General features: G+C 39.4%; 1 long non-coding RNA gene across 1 annotated transcript; it reads right to left on the bottom strand.

Moving 5' to 3' along the window:
- Window positions 1–6,155: 6,155 nt before the first annotated feature.
- Window positions 6,156–7,384, bottom strand: LOC145423387 (uncharacterized). Its single transcript, XR_013904441.1, has 2 exons — window positions 7,184–7,384; window positions 6,156–6,579 (listed from the first exon to the last, which is right to left on the bottom strand). It is a non-coding gene; the product is annotated as an uncharacterized LOC145423387 (long non-coding RNA).
- Window positions 7,385–9,442: the final 2,058 nt, after the last annotated feature.

The following is a 9,442-nucleotide window of genomic DNA, read 5'->3' as shown; positions in this document are numbered from 1 at the left end:
TGTAAATATTTGTAGGGTCCTGTTAACAAACACAAAAGCATCACACCACATCTGGCCTTTATAGTTCAGTACACTGTTGAAATTCTAAAGTCTATATACCTGGTATTTTTGCTTAGCAGTAGTTTCTCAGTAAATGGATATCACTGACGAATAATAAAGCAACGTAAAAAAACAAATGCAAGGCTCTCATAAGAACACCTTTTAAAAATCGTTTTCTTTTTAAAGGTGATTCTTAGTTTTTATACTTACATGGTCCAGTTAATCTCAAATAGGAGAAATTAAAATGCAAACAACAAACATGAGTTTGGGTGTTGAGATGATTTAATTGGTAAAAGAGGTCAATCCAGGGGTGAACTGCCATTAGACAACTTAGTTAGAACTTTGCACAATGACTGAAATGGTAATTGTTAATTCAGTGGTGCTAGTTTCAGTCATTGTGTAGATGTACTGTTTACAAGATTGGAGAAACCTGTAGTCAGCTGAGACTGAAGAAGTCACGAAACGAAACATTTCTCCCACTGAAAACGCTACGTCCAGATGAACAGAATCAACTTTTTGAGAAGAGACAGTGTCAGATTAATCTAGCATATCTGACCTCAAATGTGCTTTCTGACTCCCTCAGAGCACCAAGGTCCATGCAGCCTTTTGTCTCAGCAAATGTAAGTACAACATAAGCTATTCTCTCTGTTCACCGGAACATTATTTAAACTGTACGTTAACTGATCCCCGCTTTTTCTTTCCTTTTTCTGCCTGTCTCTGCATCTCTCTATCTTTCTCATTCTCCGTCTATTTTTCATACTTTAAGGGGCTACTTTGATGAGGAGCTCATTTTTCTATACTGATACAGTGGGGCAAAAAAGTATTTAGTCAGCCACCGATTGTGCAAGTTCCCCCACTTAAAATGATGACAGAGGTCAGTAATTTGCACCAGAGGTACACTTCAACTGTGAGAGACAGAATGTGAAAAAAAATCCATGAATCCACATGGTAGGATTTGTAAAGAATTTATTCGTAAATCAGGGTGGAAAATAAGTATTTGGTCACCTCAAACAAGGAAAATCTCTGGCTCTCACAGACCTGTAACGTCTTCTGTAAGAAGCTTTTCTGTCCCCCACTCGTTACCTGTATGAATGGCACCTGTTTGAACTCATCATCTGTATAAAAGACACCTGTCCACAGCCTCAAACAGTCAGACTCCAAACTCCGCCATGGCCAAGACCAAAGAGCTTTCGAAGGACACCAGGAAAAGTATTGTAGACCTGCACCAGACTGGGAAGAGTGAATCTACAATAGGCAAGCAGCTTGGTGTGAAAAAATCAACTGTGGGAGCAATCATCAGAAAATGGAAGACATACAAGACCACTGATAATCTCCCTCGATCTGGGGCTCCATGCAAGATCTCATCCCGTGGGGTCAAAATGATCATGAGAACGGTGAGCAAAGATCCCAGAACCACACGGGGGGACCTGGTGAATGACCTGCAGAGAGCTGGGACCAAAGTAACAAAGGTCACCATCAGTAACACACTACAACGGCAGGGAATCAAATCCCGCAGTGCCAGACGTGTTCCGCTGCTGAAGCCAGTGCATGTCCAGGCCCGTCTGAAGTTTGCCAGAGAGCACATGGATGATACAGCAGAGGATTGGGAGAATGTCATGTGGTCAGATGAAACCAAAGTAGAACTTTTTGGTATAAACTCAACGACTGATCCGTGTTAAGGACAGAATGAATGGGGCCATGTATCGTGAGATTTTGAGCCAAAACCTCCTTCCATCAGTGAGAACTTTGAAGATGAAACGAGGCTGGGTCTTCCAACATGACAATGATCCAAAACACACCGCCCGGGCAACAAAGGAGTGGCTCCGTAAGAAGCATTTGAAAGTCCTGGAGTGGCCTAGCCAGTCTCCAGACCTCAACCCCAAAGAAAATCTGTGGCGGAAGTTGAAAGTCCGTGTTGCTCGGCGACAGCCCCAAAACATCACTGCTCTCGAGAAGATCTGCATGGAGGAATGGGCCAAAATACCAGCTACTGTGTGTGCAAACCTGGTAAAGACCTATAGTAAACGTTTGACCTCTGTTATTGCCAACAAAGGTTATGTTACAAAGTATTGAGTTGTATTTTTGTTATTGACCAAATACTTATTTTCCACCCTGATTTACGAATAAATTCTTTACAAATCCTACCATGTGGATTCATGGATTTTTTTTTCACATTCTGTCTCTCACAGTTGAAGTGTACCTCTGGTGCAAATTACTGACCTCTGTCATCATTTTAAGCGGGGGAACTTGCACAATCGGTGGCTGACTAAATACTTTTTTGCCCCACTGTATATGGTATGACAGAGGAGACCCCTGAGAACATCCAGTCCTATACGTAAGCCAGAAGCTACTGCCACGGGAAACAAAATATTCCACTGTGGAGAAGGAAGCCTTAGCCACGAAGTGGGCACTCGAGAAACTACAACATTATTTACTTGGACGGAAATTTCAGCTGGAAACTGACCACCGAGTACCCACCTGGATCAGATCCACGAAGGACCATAACAGCCAGCTGACACAATGCTGCCTCTCACTGCAGCTTTTTAGATTCACCACCCCACACCGACCAGGCAACCAGACAAGTTCAACGTAGTGGCAGATTACCTCTCTAGGAGGGGGATGATGTGACAGAGTTATGTTCTCATGGACCACAGACAGCAGACATGGAGGCTTGCACGCACAACAGCAGTTGGATTCCACGCACTTCGCAATTTGTTATTGTTGCTGCTTGTCGCTAGGCCAGCCTGTCAGACAAACGGGAAGGGGTGACAGTTAACTTTTCTATTGTGCGCTACAGGGGCAGCCAGTATATATTGTCCCTTACCTTTCATGAAAAGCCATGAAAAGTCAGTCTCCCTGCGGTCATCCATTATAGAGTTTTGGGGATTAAATAGTGGGTTTTCCCACTTGGGGGGGGGTCACATGAATTGCATTGTTCTTTGGAGGGTTTTCCCCTTATTACTAGACTCTAAGTTGCCTGTAAATAGTCATAAAATATACATGATTATTATGGAAAATATGGCTGGAAATGAGCAGAGAAAAGTATTGTTTTGTGGGAAAAGACACTTTGATTGATAAATATTATGCCTAGTGGGAGGGGCAATGGTGTATAAAGGTAGACTATTGGGGCCTACCTGAGAGTTTATGACATGGCTACAGTGAGGGTAACACGTAGCTTTGTAAATAGACTATTTTCTTTGTTTTTTTTGTTTAAGTTACTTGTTTATTCCATTTGTAAATAGTCCTTTTGCACATTGGGAAGCAGGCATAATAAATTACACTCTCAAAACCCTTCCTGACTTATCCGTATCTTTCAGGACTCAACGATCCTTCTTCCATCGCACTTGTTGGCTCCCCTCTGACCTCTCATCCTGTCTCCTGCTTGCCATAACATTTGAGATATACCTCATCAATCTCTAGCTGTGAGAGCAGTTCCTTCTTCCGAAAGTTGGAACACAGTTGGAACGTTTTTTAGTTTTTTGTCTCAAGTTTCATGTTTCACGTTAGCTTTCCCAGTTAAGATTTTTCTTTGTTTATGTCAGTTCCCTGCTTGCCTCTTGTTTTATATTGTTTTATTCAGCCATAAATAAAGGTTCACTTTCAGTTAAACCTCCATTTTGTCTGCGCTTGGTTCCACTCTCTCTCATTGCCAAGCAAACCATGACAGAAGCGATCTGAACACTATTATACAAATGTGTACGCCCATACCTGAATAAATACTGATCATTTATGCACACATTTATTCAATTAAGCTTCATAAGTCCGTTCTCTTTTCAAAAATTTTTGTGTGTACAAGTGTCCACTGAAATAAACAAACAAAACAAAATGCAAGTATACACTGGAAGCCCAGATGTCCCAGCTTTACACTCGGACTTGAAAGCAGCCTCAAACCCACATGGGCGTTTGGGTGATTGGTGCACACGCATTTAAGGTTTTGTGAGCAAAGGCAGATGTTATGTGTATTTTTAGATATTTATGAGCACTGAAAGGTTTTTGATAAATTCTCGATTTTGTGAAACTGAACTTAATAAAGTGTGCATAAAGTTTTCAGTATTACAGATCAGTATTTATTCAGGTTTGTATGTAGGGGTTTGTACCGTCAGGTACACAGGGCTGCTTTCCTCATACCTGAGAAACTTTCTCAGTGGAAAGGTGGAAGGGTCAGTTCTTACAAAGTGTTCTTTCGGTTCCACATCGTCTTGGAGATCAACAAATTGCATATGGAGGAGCCCTGCATTCACCCATTACTCTATTTTCACTTTCCACTTTTCTTTTTGGCACAGAACAGTTTGTTCCTTATTTTTTCCTTCCCTTCTCTGTGTCACTGGTGTTTTTTTCAGCTTTCTCTGGCACAGTCATCTGTATTTCTTCCTTTCTCTTTTTCTACATTGCCATCTTATTTCTTCTTTCTATCGTCTTTTCGTGTGTAACTTACTAATTCTCAGCTGTTGCCACTGTGTTTACTGCCTGGAATGCACATAATTGATTTGCTCAGTTGTATGATGTGGCATGGCTTAACTCGCATCCAACTGGTCTGTGCATTTCTTCAGCTGCTGAACAACTACTCTAAAGACCAGAAAAGCTGCACCAGTTAAAACGGAAGCACCCCGTCATCTTTTATATCATAACCTTATGTTCTGGCTGTAGGTATGGGCAGAAATCTGTGCCATCAGAAACTGAATTTGAATAAGTTCAATTTGAATTTGAATTGCTCAGATTGAATCTGAATTGTAACTTGAATAAATGCTTTTGAAAACTGAATTTGAATTAGTCTAATTTGAAATTGAATTTATGGTTTGAAAATGAATTGATTTGCTTTGAAACTGCATTTTATCCTTTAAAAATTCAGCTCTCGAATAATTTCAGTTTCACTTCTCACCATTCAGTTTCAGTTCTACAATTCAATTTCAGTTCCAAAATTCAGTTTTTTGGAACTTACATCCGGTTCCGGTTCAAGCGCAGATTAATAGAACTACGTTTTACTAGCGGACCGAAAGTGTTACCGACGGGAATCTACAGCGTCTTGAGCTGAATTAAGACTTCAGAAGTCATTCGTCATGTCGAATGACCAGCGGATAAACTCTCAGGTTGGTAATAAATGTATTACATCTATAAGAACAAGCGTCATGTTAACAAATGATAGCCGTAAGGTAACTTTTATGCTTATTGTAGCTGTTAGCTAAAAACGCTAATTTAGCGTAGTTTGCCCTGAATTCAGCTTTGACAACAAATATGATCGACTGTTTCTAGTAGAATTCTAAAGTTGTCATCTTGGACCCTCTCAGAGTACCCCCTCTGTATGCTTGCAGAGACCCCTACAGTAGGGAAACATGCAAAACGGTGCCCAAACCTTTGTATTTTAGCTTTATTTATGTCTTACACAGCATCCCAACTCTTTAGCTAACTTAATAACTTTAGCTAAAGTGAATAGTTAGTCTAATTCATTAGTGCAGCATTACTGGATCACCTCTGTTTGAAGTGATATAATGTGATATACAACTATCACTGTGTTTAATACCATAATAATTCTTAGGGTACTGAGTGCATGCTTAATTAGATTTTTTTTTAAAGCATACTGCTCCATTAATATGTTTGACAGGCTGAAGTTGTCGGGTCACCTCCTAAATCGACCATCTTTTACAGATGTTTTGTGCCAGAAATGGAGTGTCCACTGAAGACTGAAGATACTGAATCTCTACGCCTTGCCATTGATCCCTCTTGTGCCTTCATCTAGACAAGAGACATTAACTTAACCACTCTCATATGCTCTGTACCTACATCACCTTCCCTGACAGTCGTAGCTTGGCTCATCTGAGGGTGAAATTATAAGAATGTGTTATTTTGCAAAGTGCTCTCTAGGGTTCCTAAATGAAATATGGCATTGAGGTCATTTCTTTTGAATTAATCCCTTCTTCTGAAATATAAGAACCTCTCCTGGTTTTAATGGTACTTTGGATTTCTTTACCTTCTGTTCCACTTCCAAACCCAAATAGATGCTGACACAGTAACATGGAAGAGGGAAAGACGTTGGAAAGGACTACTACAAATAAACCCAATGCCTAACAATGAAAAGTGTAAAATAAGAACAATAATAATAATAAAGATAAAAGATGAAGTAACAAGTTTTTAGTTTTTTGTTTATTCCAAATGACCATCCAGATGTCTGTGACATGTGATGACAAACACCATAATGGAAGGCCTTAGTCATCACATGCTTAAACTCATCATATATTTTTGCATATGCTGAACAGGGAGTCAGACATGCTGTAACTGTGGGGTAGAAAACAGCATGAACACCATACGGCAGGGGTCTCAAACTCCAGTCCTCGAGGGGATGGAAAAGTTGCATGACACTGGCCCTTGAGGACTGGAGTTTGAGACCCCTGTCATATGGAATTTGACAGGTGTGGTTGAAATGCATGAAGACTCTGAAGTTTCTCTTCTCTTCTGGCAGGACAGGAATGTGGCCTTGTCCTGTGAGCCACTGTAAGGATGTACTTAGAGTAGAACTGGACTGTCACCGGCCTCAGGCTCTTCACCCTTTTCAAAGACAAAGCAGTCATTTAGATAAAATATTAGATATTGTTTACCTGTAAATGCACAAAGTAAATTTAGAAATGTAATTATTGTCAAAAGTGAACAAGCACTGATAGTGTAATCTACAGCTGTGGCCAAACGTTTAGAGAATGAGAAGTGTTGTTTGCTTATTTACAAAATTCGCTGTTTCAGTGATAGTTGTATATCACATTATATCACTTCAAACAGAGGTGATCCAGTAATGCTGCACTAATGAATTAGACTAACTATTCACTTTAGCTAAAGTTATTAAGTTAGCTTAAGAGTTGGGATGCTGTGTAAGACATAAATAAAGCTAAAACACAAAGGTTTGGGCACCGTTTTGCATGTTTCCCTACTGTAGGGGTCTCTGCAAGCATACAGAGGGGGTACTCTGAGAGGGTACAAGATGACAACTTTGGAATTCTACTAGAAACAGCCGATCATATTTGATCAAGCTGAATTCAGGGCAAACTACGCTAAATTAGCGTTTTTAGCTAACAGCTACAATAAGCATAAAAGTTACCTTACGGCTATCATTTGTTAACATGACGCTTGTTCTTATACATGTAGTACATTTATTACCAACCTGAGAGTTTATCCGCTGGTCATTCGACATGACGAATGACTTCTGAAGTCTTAATTCAGCTCAAGATGCTGTAGATTCCCGTCAGTAACACTTTCGGTCCGCTAGTAAAACGTAGTTCTATTAATCTGCGCTTGAACCGGAACCGGATGTAAGTTCCAAAAAACTGAATTTTGGAACTGAAATTGAATTGTAGAACTGAAACTGAATGGTGAGAAATGAAACTGAAATTATTCGAGAGCTGAATTTTTAAAGGATAAAATGCAGTTTCAAAGCAAATCAATTCATTTTCAAACCATAAATTCAATTTCAAATTAGACTAATTCAAATTCAGTTTTCAAAAGCATTTATTCAAGTTACAATTCAGATTCAATCTGAGCAATTCAAATTCAAATTGAACTTATTCAAATTCAGTTTCTGATGGCACAGATTTCTGCCCATAGTAGGTCTGGGTCTGTATGGGACTTGTGGGTCTGGATCCGGACCGTGGTCTGCCTGTTAGTGACCTCTCATCTATTGTATTAGAACAATAACAGTAAATTAAATTAGTAGAATATGCCTATGCTGCCATGTAAGAAGAAAAAATAATTAACAACCTAAGAAAGCTAAATCTAGAATTAAATAAAATAATTAATAAGGAAACACAATTTCAAGTGCAAAGACTGTGCTTGGAGAACTTTGAGGCAAAAAATCTGGAAAATTCCTTGCTAACCAGTTAAAGTTAAATAAAGAAAAAAAACAACTATTTCCTATATTTTTAGTACTGGCTGTGTGGCGGGTAGAGTGAGGACCCAAGGGCAGGACTCGGCAAACAGAAGTTGGACTTAAAATGCAGCTTTATGGCTGGTAAATAAACAACATGCCATGAACAAACTAAATGGCCAAGACACTAAGACTAGGGAGAAACCATACTGATGGTCATGTTCACAGTAGATGACGATGACGTGACAGAGAACAAGAGGAGACTCAGACAGTATAGACACAGATACAGTCACTCAAAATGACCACTTTCAGCCAATGGTCAGCAAACTAACAGTTAACCTACAGCCAGCAGTCAGCTGGCAATAAGCTGGTGAGAGTCCCCCCTCCTTCCCTTGAGGCACATCACCTTTATAAAATAAAGCTCCCTTTCTAAGTAGAACGAGCTTTATTTTATTTATTTTTGGTCAGAAGTTGCTCAAAAATGGCTCTTGAAAGTAAAAGCCAAGTCCTGGCTTGGCTTGTTAGTAGAGCTGTCTTTGAACTACATCTGTTAGAGGTGATTAGAAATACATATTGTACTGCCATTATATTTGAACATAATCTACAACTGACATATTTAAAATGTTTATTTGAAATAATAAAAGTAGAAAATTTTTTTTATTAACAATGAATTCTCAAAAATCAAAATTCATGACTGAAAATGATAGCCATTTTAAGTGCTTATTCTGCTGCTGCTATTGTATATAATATAATCAATCTGTAGGTCCTTCCTCTGTGTGGGCCCATTGTGACTGCTGGTTATTGACCCTTCTTGTCACATCATGTACAATCTTACACTCTGTATTGCCATTGAGGCACACAATTAATCACCGTGGCAGTGTGTTGGACTTGTAGCTAGGCACAAGCACTGCAGACTTGATAAATCACCCATGGATCAATGCACTATCTGTGCCAAAGGCCTTTGAACACAAAACAGCCACCTATAAGACCGAGATCAATGAGGCTCTGGACCTGCTTTCTCACAGTTACAGGTACATCTCATCAAAATGTGGAGGCTCACAGAGAAAAAGTAGTAATGAGTGTAATGTAAAATTTGTGTTTCACCTAATTTAGCCTCAGTGTACTATTGGTATGAAACTGTGTCTTTGTTATACAAAGAAAAGAGTGTACAGAGATGGGAAAGCAGCTAACTGTAAGCTTTGTTCAAGGCCACGATGCAATTCATTATCAAGCTGGTGAGAATTTAACTCCCGATCACTGAATACACAAGAGTGTATCCACACATTGGCTATAAAGGAGCTGTTATAATTTTGCTTTTTTTTGACAGATTGTATGCACATAATAGCTGTCAGTATTTTGCCTATTTCTTACTGTTGGTATGAACCCTGTTTGTGCTGTATTGATCCCTTTGCAAAGGTTTCTTTCAATAAATCTAAAAAAAATCAGTTTGGTTTCAATGCTCAATTTATTTTTCCACAATAATATTAGCGACAAGCATGGGATATATCAAGTCATTTCTGCTCTGCTTTCATGTTGATTCAGGAAACCCTGCAGGTAGAC

This window comes from Astatotilapia calliptera, chromosome 22, assembly GCF_964374335.1.
Source record: "Astatotilapia calliptera chromosome 22, fAstCal68.1, whole genome shotgun sequence".
Lineage (NCBI taxonomy): Eukaryota > Metazoa > Chordata > Actinopteri > Cichliformes > Cichlidae > Astatotilapia > Astatotilapia calliptera.
Note: the sequence above shows the minus strand (reverse complement) of the source record. Positions and strands in the feature narration are given on the sequence as shown.